Source organism: Corvus hawaiiensis, chromosome 5, assembly GCF_020740725.1.
Source record: "Corvus hawaiiensis isolate bCorHaw1 chromosome 5, bCorHaw1.pri.cur, whole genome shotgun sequence".
NCBI classification, from domain to species: domain Eukaryota; kingdom Metazoa; phylum Chordata; class Aves; order Passeriformes; family Corvidae; genus Corvus; species Corvus hawaiiensis.
In genome coordinates, this window is record NC_063217.1 from 39,893,527 (window position 1) to 39,910,937 (window position 17,411).

Here is a 17,411-nt window from a genome sequence, read left to right on the forward strand (position 1 = left end):
CTGTCACACAGTCTCTTAAAGAAGAAGACTTGCAAAGACCTTGCCTTATAGATGATTTTGTTATCTCAAGCAATGATGTGCATGAGACTATCTGTGGAAGGAGAGACCACTCCTCTTTAATTGGATGGTGGAATTAGAACTCCTTCATCTTAAAATGAGAGTTTTTCAGAGAAAAGAAAAAGTCATCAAACCAGTGGAAAGGAAGACATAGAGAGAATGACAAGAGATGAAATTACAAGTAATCTTTAAAAATGAAACAGTGTAACTTCCTCTAAGATTGCAAGGTATCTTTTTTCTGTTTTTTAAAATCTTGATATGGCACATCACAGTTGACAGTCAAGAGCAAGAAACACCTGGAGGCCAAGTCTTTGGGTGCTGAAAATGACCTTACTGGGGAGCTAGTGGAAAGAAGGCTAAACAGTCCTGTGGTGGATGAGTACTTCTGGAGATTTACTGTTTTTCAGTTCTGTTAGGTCAGATTTGGAACCATCAGTTAAACCATAAGTCTTGATTAATGGAAAGTTTTGATGATCTTGTACCATGGCACAAATAAGGTTTAATATTTCTTCAAAAGTCTTTAATTCACTGACTTTACTTCAATGTAACTGTCTAAGAGAAGGTCTTATTGTTCACAAATGATAATGCCTTTCAGATTTTGTTAGTGTTCATTTGCAAGGCGTGTTCATAAAGCTCAATCAAGGAAGACTGCATTAGGTGAGACACTGAAGGGATTAGGGGAACAGAGGGAAGTATGTATAGCACAGCTTATCTGGGAGGCAAAAAGCAGCTTAGTAGTGCTGATGTACTTTTTCCACTCTCCAGAAGTTGTTTGAGACCAATAGCTGTGGACAGAAGTTCAACAAGAGGCCAACATTTTGCTGTACCTCAGTGGAAAAACCCAGGTCCACTCAACCTGATTGCATTACAAGTGGCTTTCTACAAGGTAAGCTGAGTCTGCTATGCACTGTTTCCTGTATTGTGTTCTGGGAGGATGGAGCTTGTTATTTAAGTGCTTAATACTGCATCCAGAATATGCAGAAGCTAAATTTAGCAATGCCAATTTGAACTCTTGCGTTTGGCTTGTTTGGTTTTTTTTTACTGGCCAGAAAGAAAAACATACAGGGGTAAAAATGTGTGCCTTAAAATAGTATTGCATTTGTAGAATCGGAGTCTCTTCTATAAACAATTTAATGGAATTTCTGAAAATGTTATATTCATCTCCAAAGACAAAATTTAGAATATTTTATGCAGCAAAAATAAATTGCACACTTGTAGTGTTTTGCATTTTGTGATTGCTTTGAAGGAACATCTGTTCTCTGAGGATTATTCAAACTCTTTAGATGTCCTATTAAAATCTTAGAGACTCTGAAGCATGCTATTCTTGAGCCAAAGAATGGAGTGAGGGAGGAAGGCACATTGCCTCTTTTGACACCATGTTAGTGTCCAATGGCACTTGGGAAAAGTGTGCCCTGATAATAAAGTCACTGAATCGTTGGAAGAGGTATGACTTTAATGTAAGGAAACTGATGGACAGGTAGATCCTTTCTGCCATTAAGATACACTTTCAAAAGTTGCATACTCTTCTGGCAGCCTGGAGGACAGACTAAAGTGCTAATACAAGGAGAAAGGAAAGAAAGTGCTTTCGACTGTCATTTTACATTTAAGCAAAATTTGTTATACTAGCTGCTTTTGTGATAGAAGTCCATAGTTTTTAAAAAAAACCCAAAAAAACATGTGTGCAGTACAAGAGAACATGGTACATATACACTTGCTATTATCTCTGTCAAAACCTATGCCCTTCAGCCAGGGAAAGACAAACAGGAATCTGGAAAGGTCCCCAAGGTTCTAAAAAGTCTCCTACAGTTATAGTCATACCTATACTGGGAAATTCTGCCAGTAAACAGGTAACAACAGCATGTGCTATCTAGATATTATATTTGATTTCTCTTCTAGTTAAATCTTTCCTCCTCAAGAGAAATTCTGTCAGCAGATTTCTGTGCTTCCCATACCTTCACTAGTTCACTGTCAGGTAGAAACACTTCACCTGAAGAATTCAAGGTGCTCTAATCCAAGGAGTCATAGTTCCTTTTCACGTTACAATCTTACGACATATCACCTAGGCCTTTCCTCCCATGGTCCCCTATGACTGCCCTTTCGCCTCACTCTTCTCTCAAAGGTAGATCCTGTGCAGCTCAAAGTGTTCTCATTTCCATTTCAGAAACAAGGTGCATGGTTTCTACAGCATTTCAGTTACTAAACCACTATGTATTAGCTTGGAAATGAGAAACTTGAAGTTGATGAAAGTATGCAACTGTTTCAGGTTATATCAGACACTTGACCCCTAGTTCTGCACCCTGTGAACTGGGGCTTCTAAATTTTTTAAAAACATCTTGGCAGTATTAGGAAGTAGTAATAATATATTTGTGTATGTGCAAACCTTTCAAGTATGGAGCTTGCCTCATGTGAGACTCTTAAGGATGGAAACACTAAAATAGCAGAGCTTTGAAGGGGAACAGGCACACTGATATGTGTCTGTGCCCAAGAGGTTTCAACATGGGTGGTAGTTGTGCAGATGGAGAGACTGAGTCCTACAGAAAGGTGTTTCTAAACTGCAGAAAACAAGAGCTAGCACATCCCAAGATACCAGAACTGTGTTGATGGATGCATTCAACCTGTCAACCCCTGATGCTGTTCGTGTGTATAAAGTATTTTTGTGAGTACAAGAGAATCACTGGGAGATCTGGCTGATAGTAATACTGTTTTTATGGACCTTATCTGCTAATCCACAAATGTGGAATATGACATTGTTATAAAGAAAAAAGATTAAAATGTTAAGTGGAAAGAATAAATATAAAGCTGAAAGCAAGCTGCAATAGCTAGACAGATGTTACACAAGCCTTTCATTTAGTGTGCCTGCCTCAGGGTGACTTTAAAGAATGCCTTAGAGTGACAGGCATCCATCATATATTGTGGTTCAGCTCTAGCAGAGTCAAAAATGGGTAATCATTCTAATTGTTTGCTGTACTTGGCTCAAGCACACATAGTAAATGATTTGCAAAAGCCCATTTTAAATTTGTGTTCTGATGTAGTGTATCATTAGACACAAGCAACAACACACTAACAATACCCAGAGACATTAACAATAACAGTCAAAGCTTATGAAATGTAGACTTAAATGTCATATTTTAAAATTTTGACTGTGAGCTTTTTGCTCAACCTTATATCATATTTGAACTCAGCACTGTTTTCTAAGTGGCAGAGATAGTGATCTGACTGTTGTCTCACTTTGGGTGGATGGTGTGGCTGCTTTGAAATATATTTCCTAGGCACCTCAAGCGTAAACATTTCCACAGATGTGGAGGTTTTGTGGGTGTCTTTGCAGAATTTGTCTTTGCTGCCTGAAAGTGACAAACTATCCTGTTGCACTTCTCATTACATCTCTGGGCTGGGCTTCTTTCTCCAGGAAGCATTTCTTTTGATCTTGCCTCCTTTGCTATGTCAGAATTATGACCTGTACATAAATTTTCCTTTTGTATTCCTGAAAGTGGATTTATTATTAACAATGAATTTGCTTTTCTTAAATCTTTATCATAAAATATTATCCGTAGGAAAGAGTAATAAAAATTTTTCAGTCATTTCCTATGAAATTGCCAACAATATTAATATAGCATTTGATTATGTGACCCACATATTTTCCTCATAAACAAGAGGCAGCCTTCCTCTTGCTATATAATCTGGTTTACTACACACACGTACATAGATCTATTAATTTGTGACAGGCTTACACTTTGAAAAAATGTTATATTTTCTTGGTATCCATGGAACAATTGCAGATGCTTTTCAAGCACCTTAAGAAGATAAGGTGTTGTCACAGTGGTTTAATTCCAGCTTCTATTGTCTTCTAGGGCAGATTTGCAGGGAAGACTTTGGGACTTGGGTCTGGCATTGTGTTACTGCAGGGGGATAGCACTACTTGCCTGCTTGCTGCAGTGCTGTCGCAGGAAAATGACATACTGAGAGGAAACACAACTGATTCTAAAGACAGATCTACACAACAGGCTTCTACGCACATTAAAATGCTGGTCACTACAAGAATCTTCCTCATGGCTCTTACAGATACTCTTGCATTAGCTTTTCAAAGAACAGCAGTCCTGAAACACGCCTGCAATCACACTGGGTTGCCAGAATACCTTAGGATAATTGTAAAGGCACGAGTTCTAGTACCTGCAAGCAAGGCTTCCGGGATCAAGAATTTTTGTAGGTATAACTAGCAACAGTGTAAGGGACAAACAGAAACACATCCAGAAACACAAATAATATCCAGTTTCTCTAAATAAATAATTAGGAAGAAAATGAAATAGTACTGTTTTTAAAACGAGGAATGGAAAGATTGCTAGGACGGCGAGCAAGTAGCAGGATCGTAATTACTCAGCTTTCATTCCCACCTGGACCCGGGTGCAACGGAACCGCTGCGGTTCCCCGCCGCCACCGGGGGGCGCTCCTCTCCCAGGTACTTCGGGAAAAGGCGCCAACTGCGCTTCCCGGAGCTGTCCTGGTGAGATGTCGGCATGAGCGCGGCTCTGCTCAAAGAGGTCTCTAGAAGTAACTTCTGAAAGGTACGAATATTTTGGTAGCTAACTTTGAGCCACATTCCTTGAATTCTTGAATATTTGACTATTTTAAATTCAATTTAAAAATTAATTTAGAAATGACTGTGTCTTAAGGAACTGGAATGTTTAATGTATTCTCCTTGATTTCAGTTAATGAAGATTATTATTAAATATCTTATTCCTGCTTAGAGCTCACAGATACTCTCACAAGACCGTTATGTTCTTAATCTTCATTGTCAGTTTGTAACCATTAACCTAACATTAGTTAATACTTCCCTATTTATTATCCATATACTTTTGAAGAAATTTATAATTTAATACGCTTTGACTTAAAGGAAAAAAAGACAAAAGCTTTCCAAATGTCCAGAGTATATACATTGTTAACCACTACTGTTCTTCAGAGCTTTAACCCAAACGTGTTTCATTCCCTGCGAGTGCATTGTATAAAGGACAAAACAACCTCATTTCCAGCTGCATAAAGCAGTTGGCTAGTGAGTATATCCAAATAGGATCAAAGAAATGGAGAAATGAAAAAAAAAAGGGAAATACCTGCTATTCAAAAAGTAAAAGAATAAAAATATAAATAAATATAAATAAAAATATAAATATATAAATATAAATAAAAAGTAAATTAAAAGGGAGTAGTGTCACCATAAAACATGAATCTGTTATAAATCAAAACCCCAAAGATTTCACCATTTACCTGTCAATTTTGTTTACTGTAACCTCTTAAAAACCTCACTCCAAAAATCTGATAAGGGATTAGAACAATGGGAATTTTAATCAATATGTACACACACTTTTTCAGATTGGCAAAAACACTTTGAATGAGTTATGGAAAGGAAAATTATATTTTAAATACCAAGTTTATTATTAAGAGAAAAGCATTCATTGCTTGCTTTATAACTCTCTGTCTTTATATTATCTGTGTACATGGCCTAGGATCAGGAATAATCAGATTCAAATACAACTTCAAGTCTTTAGTGATTAGTACAGACTTCTGGCATTCATAATGTGATTTTGTATATATTGATCAATGCAGCCTATTCATTTAATGTGAAAGATATAATTTGCTTCTGTTGTTCTAATTCTATGCCCCATTTTCAGAACAATCTCTGAGAGGAGGTATCAAGATCATTTCCTTGTACAAGTTTTATGACACTGTCTAAAAATGTCTGTACCATATCTCAAAATATTACCCATCACATAGCTTCTGTTTTGGTCTGAGAATTATGGTCTATCTTGGAGCTAATTTTCATACTACCAAGATAATTACAGGTACATGTCAAAAATCAGAAAGCTCTATGTCATTCACTCATTGCTGGTTTTTAAACTTCTCTTGGTGCATGATTCTCTCCCTTTTCCAGCAAAAATGTAATTGTTTATTGTGAATCTCTCTCAAAAACAAAGGTCTGAGTAACCCTGGTATTATGACTCTGATATGTGGTCACCAACACAAAAAGTTACAGAGTGATGAAGAGTGTCATTCCTCCACATTGATTAAAAGAAAGTCTTCTATCATGTGGCTAAAACTGTTCCTGTTCTGTAACTCTGAATCTGAGAGACCCTGTTATTAGAAGTAGGTTATTCTTTGATTGAGATGAAAAGTCAGTGTCCTAAAACTATTTGTAGAATCCTAACTTTAAAAAGTTTTTTTGTTTTTTTTTTTTTAATTTCAGTGTTTTAATTGCCTTGAATTGAAACATTAATTTTAATTGAATGTCAAATTGCACGTACTGGTATCTCTAAATTACTTCTTTATTGTCTGAACACTTAACGTTCCTACTCTCTCCTATGGGCTGCCTAAGAAGCCAGATGGTTCGAAATTTCCAGGTCTTTGACCAGGCTCTCTGACAAAACTACATTGTCTACAACTCATTATGGCGTGCTTTGGGGTTTAGACATATCTGGCCTACACAGCCTAGGACTCTGAGGAACTTAGTCTTTGAAATACAGAAACTACCAATTGCAGCCAATTAATTATGATGGAAACTACTTTTTAATAGGTCAGCTGAATTTTGACAAAATGAAATCTTTCCATTTGGTTGGATAAACTGGTAAATTTTGCTATGTGAAAATGCCTACTGTATAAGCAGAGTTAGCATCCTACAGGAAGAAATTATTTTGCAGTAACACATTTTAACTGTTTAGCTGGATTATTTGCTAATTGGAGTGCCTTTCCAGTGTTCCTTGGGTTATTTCCTGGTGGCTTGGAGTTTGTTTGGTTGTGGGGTTTTTATTTTTTGTTTTAGAACTTTTTTCCCCTGATTTTTAATGTATTAAAGATGATGAAAAAATCAAAATAATTACAAGAATGATCATATGGAAAAATACTTAGTTCCTAGATGTCCTGATTAAGACAAACTGCCAATTCTGAAACACTGCTGCCAATTCAAAATGTCCAGTTCAATATAGAGAGATTAGGCTGGAAACCGCAATAATCTATAAATCAGTACCAATCTACTCCCAACAGCTTCATCAGTTCTGGTAATCTGGAGGGCCAACTCTACAGCAGTGTTGTTGTTGTTCCACATCAATTTTCCATTTCTGGAATAGACCATATATGTGATTATTAAGATAAAATACAGCCAAAGCAGTTAACTGAAGAAAGTGAGAGAAGAAGAGAGAGATGAAAAAAGATGAAAAGGAATAGGTAGAAGGAAACTACGTATTTGTATTCTGAAAACCACAGAAAAGGAAATGAACTGGAAAGAAGTGATTTTGAAAGACAGGAAGTGACAGAAAGATGAGAAAGGTGTTGGTGGTTTTAATAAATGAAATTTCTGTGAAGAAATGTGTAATTGAAAGGTTTTTTTCCTGCAATAAATTTGATATTTTCATATTTAAAAATTGGGTAGGAATGTGCAGAGGGTCTTCTGAGTTATATCCTAAAACTCCTATCTTATTTTTTTGCAAGATTTATGATCAATTTAACTTACTTTTAAATTATACAGAAAGTTTAATGATTACAGCACATTCATAAGAAAAAAAGAAATGTCATTTCAGAGACCTAGACTTTATATGCAGGTTATTTGTAAAGAAATTGTACTTAATTGCATAGCCTCCTCTCACTTCTGAATGAATTGGTAACAAGGTAAGACATACAGCATGTGTAATAGTGCCTACAGGCCCAAAACAAATTAACGTAATGGGCACAAATGTGTACTCCTGTCAAATTATGTATTTGATTAGGAATGGACTTGGCTTCTACTGTAAATGTGGTTTTGCAGAAGAAAAATAAGCCAGTTAACCCATGAAATTCTAAGACATTTTACACAGGTCTAGAAACGGAGCCAAAGAATAGATAGGGTTTGTGATTGAACTGTAAAACTGACTAAGGGTCCTCTTCTGTTGTAATACAGATTCCTTTAATGCTTACACTTTGCTCCAAAATCTAACCTGTTAACTAAGCAAAGCTTGACTTTTGTCGCAACATTCTTTTGAATATGTGCAGTCCTCCAGGTTAACATCAAGTTGAGTGGGAGTTGATCTGCTGGAGGGTTGCAAGGCTCTACAGAGGGATCTGGACAGGCTAGAGCAATGACCTGAGGCCAGTTGTCTGAGGCTCAACAAGGCCAAGTACTGGGTTCTGCACCTCAGCCACAACCCCGTGCAGCACTGCAGGCTTGGGGAAGAGCAGCTGGAAAGATGCCTGTTGGAAAAAGACTGGGGGTGCTGGTCAACCAGCAGTGTGTCCCAGGTGGCCAAGAAGGCCAGTGGCATCCTGGCTGGCATCAGAAAAAATGGCAACAGATTGTATCAGCAGGACCACAGCAGTGATTATGCCCCTGTACTCGGTGATGCCACACCTCAAATCCTCTGTTCAGTTCTGGGCCACTCACACAGGAAGGACATTGAGGTGCTGGAGCAGGTCCAGAGAAGGGCAATGGAGCTGGTGAAGGGTCGGGAGCACAAATCTTATGAGGAGCAGCTGAGGGAGCTGGGGTTGTTCAGTCTGGAGAAGAGGAGGCTCAGGGGAGACTTTATTGCTCTCTACAGCTGCCTGAAAGGAAGCTTAGCCAGGTGGGAGTTGCTTGCTTCTGCCAGGTGACAAGAAGAAACAGCTTCAAGCTGCACCAGAGGAGGTTTAGACTGAATATTAGGAAAAATTTCTTGATGGAAATGGTTTTCAAGCACTGGGACAGGCTGCCCAGGGAAGTGGTTGAGTCACCATCCCTGGAGGTATTTAAAATACCTGTAGATGTGGCACTTACGGCCATGGTTTGGGATAGGCTTGGCAGTGCTGGGTTAATGGTTGGACTTGATGATCTTAAGTGTCTTTTCTATCCTAAATGATTCTATGATTCTATAGTAAAGAGGTGTTTTAGGTGAAGGAGGCATGGTGGGTTCAACTAAACTCTAAATTATATGACAGTCTCTAGCTAGTTCCATAGGTTAATTTATCAGCCTACAGTTAGTCAATAAAGTACTGCTTGTAAACCTGTCTTCACTATAAAATACAGAACACTTGTAGGGGAAGGCCTTTGCTCAGTTACTGACAGAAGAAAGGGGCAAGATGGTTCTGTTTTGATCAGTTTAACTTTTGCTTTTGTGCTTCCCTTTTAAGTTGTAAAGACTTACATCTTTCAGAGGTGTGACATTAGGCTGAATTTGTAGCTACCCATCTTTGGTGTCTAAAAACATGAGCCTTGTTTCTTTTACTTCTCATGTAAAACATTTTGATAAAGGATAGCTTTCTTCATAAATGACACCTTATTATGAACATTTTCAGACATTATTAGAATTATTTAGATTTTATTAAAATCCTCTGTAACAGTCTAAATGTCAATGAATATATTAGAAGTGTTTAATAATACGTGCTCTATTAAGAAGATAAAGCTTGATGGGATGTTTGATATGTAATAACCAATACATATCCAATATATGTCCAGTATATAATAACAAGGTATGTTCTATCGTATCTAATGCTTTGGATATCATGCATAAAACATTTTACAGGAAAACATTTGTTTTTCAGTAAATAAGATTCAAAAAAGCCTGAAATAAGAACTAATATAAAGCAGAACATTTCTATATTGGATAAATTGGATTAAAAATTGGTTTAAGTATTTGAGTAAACCTTGCCATTTGGATTAGTGTTTTGGCAAAACAGAAAAAAAATAACCCCAGTTTTGCACAAAAAACCTCAAAGAAAAGCAAGGTCATGTATAATGTTAAAAAAACCCCATGAAAAAAAAGTCTCAAGGTTAGAAATTTTTCATTAAATAATTTTCTTGCTTGCTACATTATGTATAGGGTAGAGCTATTGTTAAGAGAGACATTCAAGAATTTCAAGAACTCTGTCACTTCAAAATAAGATGTAAAAGCAGACAATGGCTTGTGGTCGGGGAAAATAAATATTAGGAAGGAGATTAATTAGCATGCCAAAAGAACTTTACTAAGATGAGGAGGCTACAATGGGGCTGAAAATCTCCAGCTGTGCAGAACTCTCAGGAAGGAGGAAAAGTGGTAAATGAAGAATCAAAAAGGGTCCTCTACCTGTTTAATCAACCGCAATGATTAGAATAATTAATGTTTTTTCAAACTGTGTTACAGAGACATTTCTTAAAAGATGCTGGTGATCTACATAGTAAAGAAAAACAGGAGAGTGTGTTTCAGAGAGAAAATTAAAAAACCCCAAACTCTTCTGCTATATAATACGCATTTTTTCATGTTATTTTCATTCTTATATAAAAGAATGAAGAGCTAAAAGTTTCATTATATACTTCATCTTCTAGTTTTGTCTGCACTAGAATTACTTGCCCAGGTAAGTTATACAAGTGAATTTGCAAAATTTTTCTTATAACTTACTTCAGGCATGAAAATCCATAGTGAAATAAGGTCACCCAAACCAAATATACCTTTGACATCATACTATCACCCACAGTACCTTTTGTTGAGCATAACTCAAATTGTACATCTGTGTTTCTGGACAACATATTTGAGCAAACAGGAAAATTTCAGTGGGTAAAAATAGGAGAAGTAACACACCCTCTTTGCCTATCCTTATTTCTCATTTTTGCCTGAGAACAAAAAACATGTGGAAGACCTTCTTCAGTCACATACTTTGGAAAACATATAAACTACAGCAGGTATGGATTAGAAAACTGCTGACCTACTCCTTAAACTTCTAGGATACTTAAACACACAAAATGGCAAGAAAGGCGAGAAAGAAATTTAGAGAAGTCAAAGCTGACAAAGGGTACCTATATCCTACCCAACTTCTGAATTACTTCTATTGAGATTTTATGCTGTGAAATGGTTAAAACACGTCACCATCCAACACACAAACTTCAGCTAGATGCCCAACATTTTTTGGTGCTTAAATGAAGCCAAATCTGAAAATTTAGCCACAGCTCTTGACTCTGAGTACTTCTGTATAAGGAACATATAAAATAGCTAGAGATGCTTAAACTAGGAAAACATTTTCTCAAGGAGATCGTCAATAACACAGGAAGGTCTTAATAGGCATTGGTTTAAAAGCTCCATCAATCTTATGATGTTATGACTGTTTTGCTCACAGAAAATCTACTGCATACAGTGTTTGCTTTGAAAGGGTGTGTCTGGGACTAGGACACAGGGAGACATTTGCCTTTTTCTGGAAGCTGTGATGTGTGCCAGATAAAACTCCAGGACAGGAAAAGCTTCAGATTTTTCATGGATCTACTGAGGACAGTCAGATGAGAAGAGTTCCCAATTTATAATGAATAAACTGCATCTAAAAGAATTGATATGTAAAGATAGAAGATTGTCCTTAGCCTCAAGACGCTGCTTATTATTGTGTTGTAAATTTTAATGTACAGTTTAAATTGTTCACTGGACAAGAAAAGAGTTTTGAATTTTTGAACATCAGCAAGTACAAAAATTAATTGCATGCTTTTCTAGAAACATAAACTTAACTTTGACAATGACAACTTAAAAATTCAGTAGTCAAAGTGAAAAATTAAGATTTTTATCTCTAGACAAGGTATTTTTCTTGAATAGGCTTTGTCAAACCTGAGTCGCTGAGGTTGGCTGGGGAAGTTCTGCAGTTTGCATTAAATAAAAAGCCAGATCCTTCTGTGTTGAACAACTTTGGATGAAGAAGAAATTCTCCTATTTGTGAAAGTCTGTGTTCCAGGATATATCTTTGTGAATTCCTGTTGCATCTGCTGTGGTTGTTGGGGCTATATAGAATGTCAGAAAGATTAGATGCGGTGTCAGGCAGAGATGTCACACCATTAAGATGTTTTCTGTTTCAGTTGTAAGCTTGGGAGGGCTTTGCTTAGAGCTCTTTGCTTGAGATGGTGGTCTGCCTCTGATCTTGGACAGGTGCACATAACAATGCCTTATTCTGAAACATATGTAAGCTGTCCATAAAAACCCATGTGTCCTTAATGCTGACCATTTGAGCGAACATGCTCTCTGGATCTTTGTTACTTGTGTGTTTTTGAGAGTACTTGTGTTAGCAGACATCTCCAGGTATTTATCGATCTGATCAAATTCATGAAGAATGAGAAATATCAGCACCTTGGAGCATTTACCCTACAGGAAAAATATTAAAGATTAAATTGCAGTAATATCAGAAGAATAGGGAAAGCCAGAGAAGACAAATACATTAAATCTTGAAGTCTGCAATGGCCTGAAGTAGAAGATGAAAGTCAAAGAAGAGCAAGAGATGAATACTTCAAAGCAGTTCAAGACACAAGTAGCAAAAGTCAAGGAGAAATTGAGATGCAACTAGCAAAAGACATCAAGGTTAGTAAGAAATCATTGCAAACATAATAAGTATTAGTATAAAGAAGATAAAAGGAAAGGAAGTGTCCCATTGTGGAGAAAGAATGTAGTAAGGAGAGAAATGGAAGAAACAATAATTTAAAACCTATGTACCAGTCATTAATGGCATGCAGTTGGTTAGCTCCGCCATCACAGCAATGAGAAGGAAAAAAAGGGCTTAGGTAAGACTTTGTCTGTAATGAATCCATTTTGTAATTTTTGTAAAAATGTGATTGTTGTAATCATCTCATGAACTCTGCCCCTGAATATTTGCAGAATTGTTTGAAAGGGTCTCAGAACTGTTAGCCATTGCTTTTGAGAAACTGTAGAGAACAAGCAGGTACCAGATGACTGACTGTAAAAAACCAAAGCAAATTAAAGGGTTGCTTTAAAAGAGGGACCTTCAAACCAGTGCATTGAAAAGGGTCAGAAAATGAAACTCTTGTCATTCTACTCTCAATTTCTGGAAAACACAGGGACAGGTAATTTAGCACACTATGTCTAAATGTCTGGAAGATACCAAAGAAAAGGCAAATCCTATCAAGCCAAAATAATTTACATTTATTAAGTAAATCTGCTCTGTTCAATGGTTTCCTAGTGTTCTAGACATTGAAAATAAAAAACGTCTTAGTCCAATTTGAAAGATTCAGTGGGATAATAAAGTGATCAGAGATCTCAAAACCGTGGTATGTGATTAAAAGAACAGGGTTAAAATATGGTAGTAAACATATCACAGGGATGAAATACAGAGTAGGGTTACAATAATTTCCAATATGGGAAAGACTGTTGATCAGAGGAAAAGAGTAATTTGTTCTTCATGCTTTTGGAGAATAGGATTTGTTGGGGTCCCTCCCCTGCCGTGTAGCCCTGGGAGAGGGGCCCTGAGGGCACAGACACGGGGCTTCCCTGTCCCTGCTCAGCCTCGTTCCCATTGGTTGGTTTGTGTTCCCTGCGCGGGCAGAAGGACCCTTGGGCCCGTGACTGGAACAGTTCCTGGGCAGAGCCCCGGCCATGCGGCTGGAGAAATAAACATCTCTGAAACAGCTAGCAAGAATCTGTCTGTCCGTATATATATTTCCTTTCCACGGGACTCCTGGTTTGATATATGCGTGTTGCAGGATCCCCACTGCAACAAATGGTGGAGATTTGAGAGCAGAACGATCCCCGATCCCTCAGCGACTGATTTGTGTGAGTAAACCCTGGAAACTTTGGATTCCTCTTCTTGGTTTTTCTTTGCTATTCCATATCTAAACTATGGAGGAACCGTGGGAAGACTCTTGGCTCTCAGAGCCGCATATGGACATTTATCTTAAACTTAAAATGATTCTTGAACAACGATTTGTAAATTTTAGCTTGATTCAAGCTCAAAAAGAACTGAAACACTTCCTGGCATGGTTGTTTAAGAACTTTTTCTATGTTTCTTGGGATTTAATTCTTACCAAGGGCTTTTGGAAAACCGTTTGGACACAGTTAATATTGGAGTCAAAATATATGCCGATGGAAGAATATTTTCGTGAATATTATTTAGTTACTGAGACTGTTGAGCAATGTCAGCTGTGTCCTGGCGAAGGGAAGCGTGGCGCAGGGACCGTGCGGCCCAGGCCACGTGCACCGAGCGCTCTGAGAGCAGCAGCGAGGCAGTTCCCGCGCGCGGGCGGAGCCACGCGAGCCGCAGTGTCGGTGGCGGAGCGAGGCGCGGCGGGACCCGGCGGTGCCTGCCCGGTCCTGTGCAGCGCGTGGTGGAGCGAGCCCCGTGAACGCCCGACCGAGAGGGGCGGCGCGCGGGCGGCGGCTGGCGGCGGTGGCGATGGAACGGAGCCGTGCCCAGCCGAGACGCGCGCTGGAGCAGGGCGCGGGGGAGTCATCGCTCGGGGGCCCGGCCGAGATGTGGGTGCAGCGCCCGACATCGGCAGCGAAGCTGCGACCAGAGGAGGCGACACACGGAGAACTGAGCGGTGTGGCCCGGCCCGGCCCGCGCAGCCCCGAACGCGACCCCGGGAAGAGCGCGCAGGCACGAGCAGCCCCGACAATTCCAACACGGGAGCGACCGAAGGAGAGAGCAAAGACGCAGCGAGACAGAAAACAGCAGCCACTCGGAAAAAGGAAAAGATCATAGCAACTAAGACCTTAGGGATAGTAAAATGGTATAATGTTAAGCAAAATTATGGTTTTATAACAAGGTGTGACAACCAGCAAGACATATTCGTGCATAGAACTGCTATTAAAAAGAATAACCCTGAAAAATGCATCCCAAGCTTGGGAGATGGAGAGGTGGTGGAATTTAATATTGTACTAGGGAGAAAAGGGTTACAAGCATCGCAGGTCACTGGGCCTGATGGTGTTCCTGTAAAAGGCAGTATATATGCAAAAAATCGTAGTCATGTTAGACAGTATCTCTATTGTAAGCCCCCCCTACAGTTTCCCTTTCCTAATCCCACCTTTCCCTTTTACCCTATGTCCTATTACCCCCAGTGTATTCCCAATCCGTTTTTTCATCCATGGTTTCCCTCACAAAACCATGCTTTTGCCAATTGTTTCCCCAAAAATCCCTTTCCAATGCCGAGTGGGGGATGAAAAGGGGGAGGGAAGAAGTTAAACCCTCTCCTGCCTCAAGTTTCCCCACAAAGCATGCTCAGAGTTCTGTCTCCCTTCTGTCAGCCCTAAGATGTTCCAGAGAATCTGTTTGGACATTTAAAGACTCAGGAGGGTGGCTTGTTTTGTTTTGAAACTGTTCTTGTTATGTTTATCCAGTTGTTTTCATTCTCCTTTTATTAAAATAAAACGGGTGAGGTGTTGGGGTCCCTCCCCTGCCGTGTAGCCCTGGGAGAGGGGCCCTGAGGGCACAGACACGGGGCTTCCCTGCCCCTGCTCAGCCTCGTTCCCATTGGTTGGTTTGTGTTCCCTGCGCGGGCAGAAGGACCCTTGGTCCCGTGACTGGAACAGTTCCTCGGCAGAGCCCCGCATGCGGCTGGAGAAATAAACATCTCTGAAACAGCTATCAAGAATCTGTCTGTCCGTATATATTTCCTTTCCACGGGACTCCTGGTTTGATATATGCGTGTTGCAGGATCCCCACTGCAACAAGGATTCACCAGAAGCTATAAATTTAAATTGCAGCAAGATGAACTTGTTTCAGGTTTTGGAAACCCCTTCTAAAGTTAGACAGTAAAACTCACTGACACAGATCAGTGTGGAGTTTCTATCACTGACAGACTCTACCAATGGTGATTCCAGAAGTAGATTTGGATCGACATCTGCCAGCAGTGACAACATATATCTGGCTTTGCTTGTGGGCAGTGGGATACCTAGATGTTCCTTTGGGATTCCCTTCAACATAAGTTTATTCAAATATAGTAACACAGCCCTTGCAGTTAATTTCTTAAAACTATTTTATCTCCATACTTTATTGCCTTAAGTGAACACATTCTTCATTTGCAGGAAGTGAGTAAAGCACTTTTGGGACACAGTGTTCAGGGCATAAATTTCCTTGCATTTCCTAATGATTTCTCAGCATGTCCCTTCTGTTCCGTCAGTAACCTATGCATACAAGCTTTTCCTCCTATATATCTTGGTGCATAGATTACAAAATTCCAACACTCTTTCGTATAACGTTGAGATGTATACACAAAGTACATATTTAAATGTATACTCCCTCTTTTTTTCTCATTCTATCCTTTTCCTTGTGCAACAACCATATTGCTCACACCAGTAGTGTAACTTACAAGTATATTACCAGCTATATCATCTTCATCACTACCTCCCTGTAGGCTCCATCAGCTAGTCAGAGGTAAAGGTACCTGAACAGTTATGATTCTAAATTAGTAAGTCTTAATATTAAAATATTTATGTTACTAAAAATTTGCAAAATAGATCATATTTTGAAATAGAGATGAATATTTGTTAATAACAACAATGCTTCTTGACTGGACAATGATGAAGAGCCATGAGGCAGTTTCTAAACTCTCAGTTTAAAATTATGTCTGTGTTACCATTAGTATTATTCTCTTACAACTGCTGCAGTAACAGATTCCCTGTCACATCTTAAAGATGCTATTGTTAAACACATCACTAGGTAAAAATAGTTACATTTTCTGTAAGAAATGTATGTACATTTAAAATAAAGAATATTTCTCAAGATATGTAAGTTTAATCTTTGAAGAGAAGTGAAATTATTGAGGAAAAAAGAGAAAACTTCTTAGTTTTGTATCTTCAAAATGCCATTTCAATCAAGTATCATTGTATGCTCAAATAAATGGAATTACCAACTTGTGTAAAGCCCTTGATCAGAATGAGGCTCTTAAACCAATTATGTGGAGATCAGAGTGCTTAAAATTATAAGGAATACATTTAGAATTATTAAAGGCTTCAAATAGCCTGGTTCAGACAAAATTACATATAATTGATCATTAGTATGTGTTGTCAGTAGAAACTGCAGTCATAGGTGTTGAAGATCACTTTTTAGAGAAATTGCAGTGAAACTTTTGTAAAACTCAAACCAGAAGAGATTTGCCTTTTCTAAGAATTTTTGCTGAATGCAAATCCTAGCCACTTCTATTCCTCTTCTCCAAATATGGAAAAATGAGCAACAACTTAAAAGTACTAACTAATGTTATCTGGATGAAATTGTCAAACACAGATGAAGCAAACCAAAAACCAAAACAGATTACCTTGATTGCTGGGTAAGTGAAAACACAAATTCAGGAATTGGAACGCTGTTAAAAAAGTTAAAATGAGTAATTCTTTAAAAAAAATAAAAATCATTAGCTTTATAGAGAAATTTCTTCTTTGCCAAAGGGCAAAGCAATTTGTAGGAAATTAACATTAAGACTGACAAATACAAACTGGATTGTCAGAGAATGATTCTATAAAGGGCTGACTCTATAACCCACCCTGAGAATAACATGACTGTTTTATTGATTCTTATTTAGCCTCTGTGCAGTCCCTCTATCCCTTTGCTTTGAATTTTATGATTCATTTATTACAGAATATAATGTCATTCTGGATAGGTAGCATTTTTAGAGTCAGGCACATAAATCCTAATCTGGC

The 17,411-nt window shown here is 38.4% G+C and overlaps 1 protein-coding gene across 1 annotated transcript in view; it reads left to right on the forward strand.

The window, feature by feature from the left end:
• The first annotated feature begins 840 nt into the window (after positions 1-840).
• SPOCK3 (SPARC (osteonectin), cwcv and kazal like domains proteoglycan 3) overlaps positions 841-17,411 on the forward strand; it is a 188,418-nt gene continuing 171,847 nt past the window's right edge. Inside the window, exon 1 of the mRNA XM_048304288.1 lies at positions 841-943. The gene's annotated coding sequence lies outside the window, so the exon portion shown is untranslated. The remainder of the gene's footprint in view (positions 944-17,411) is intronic.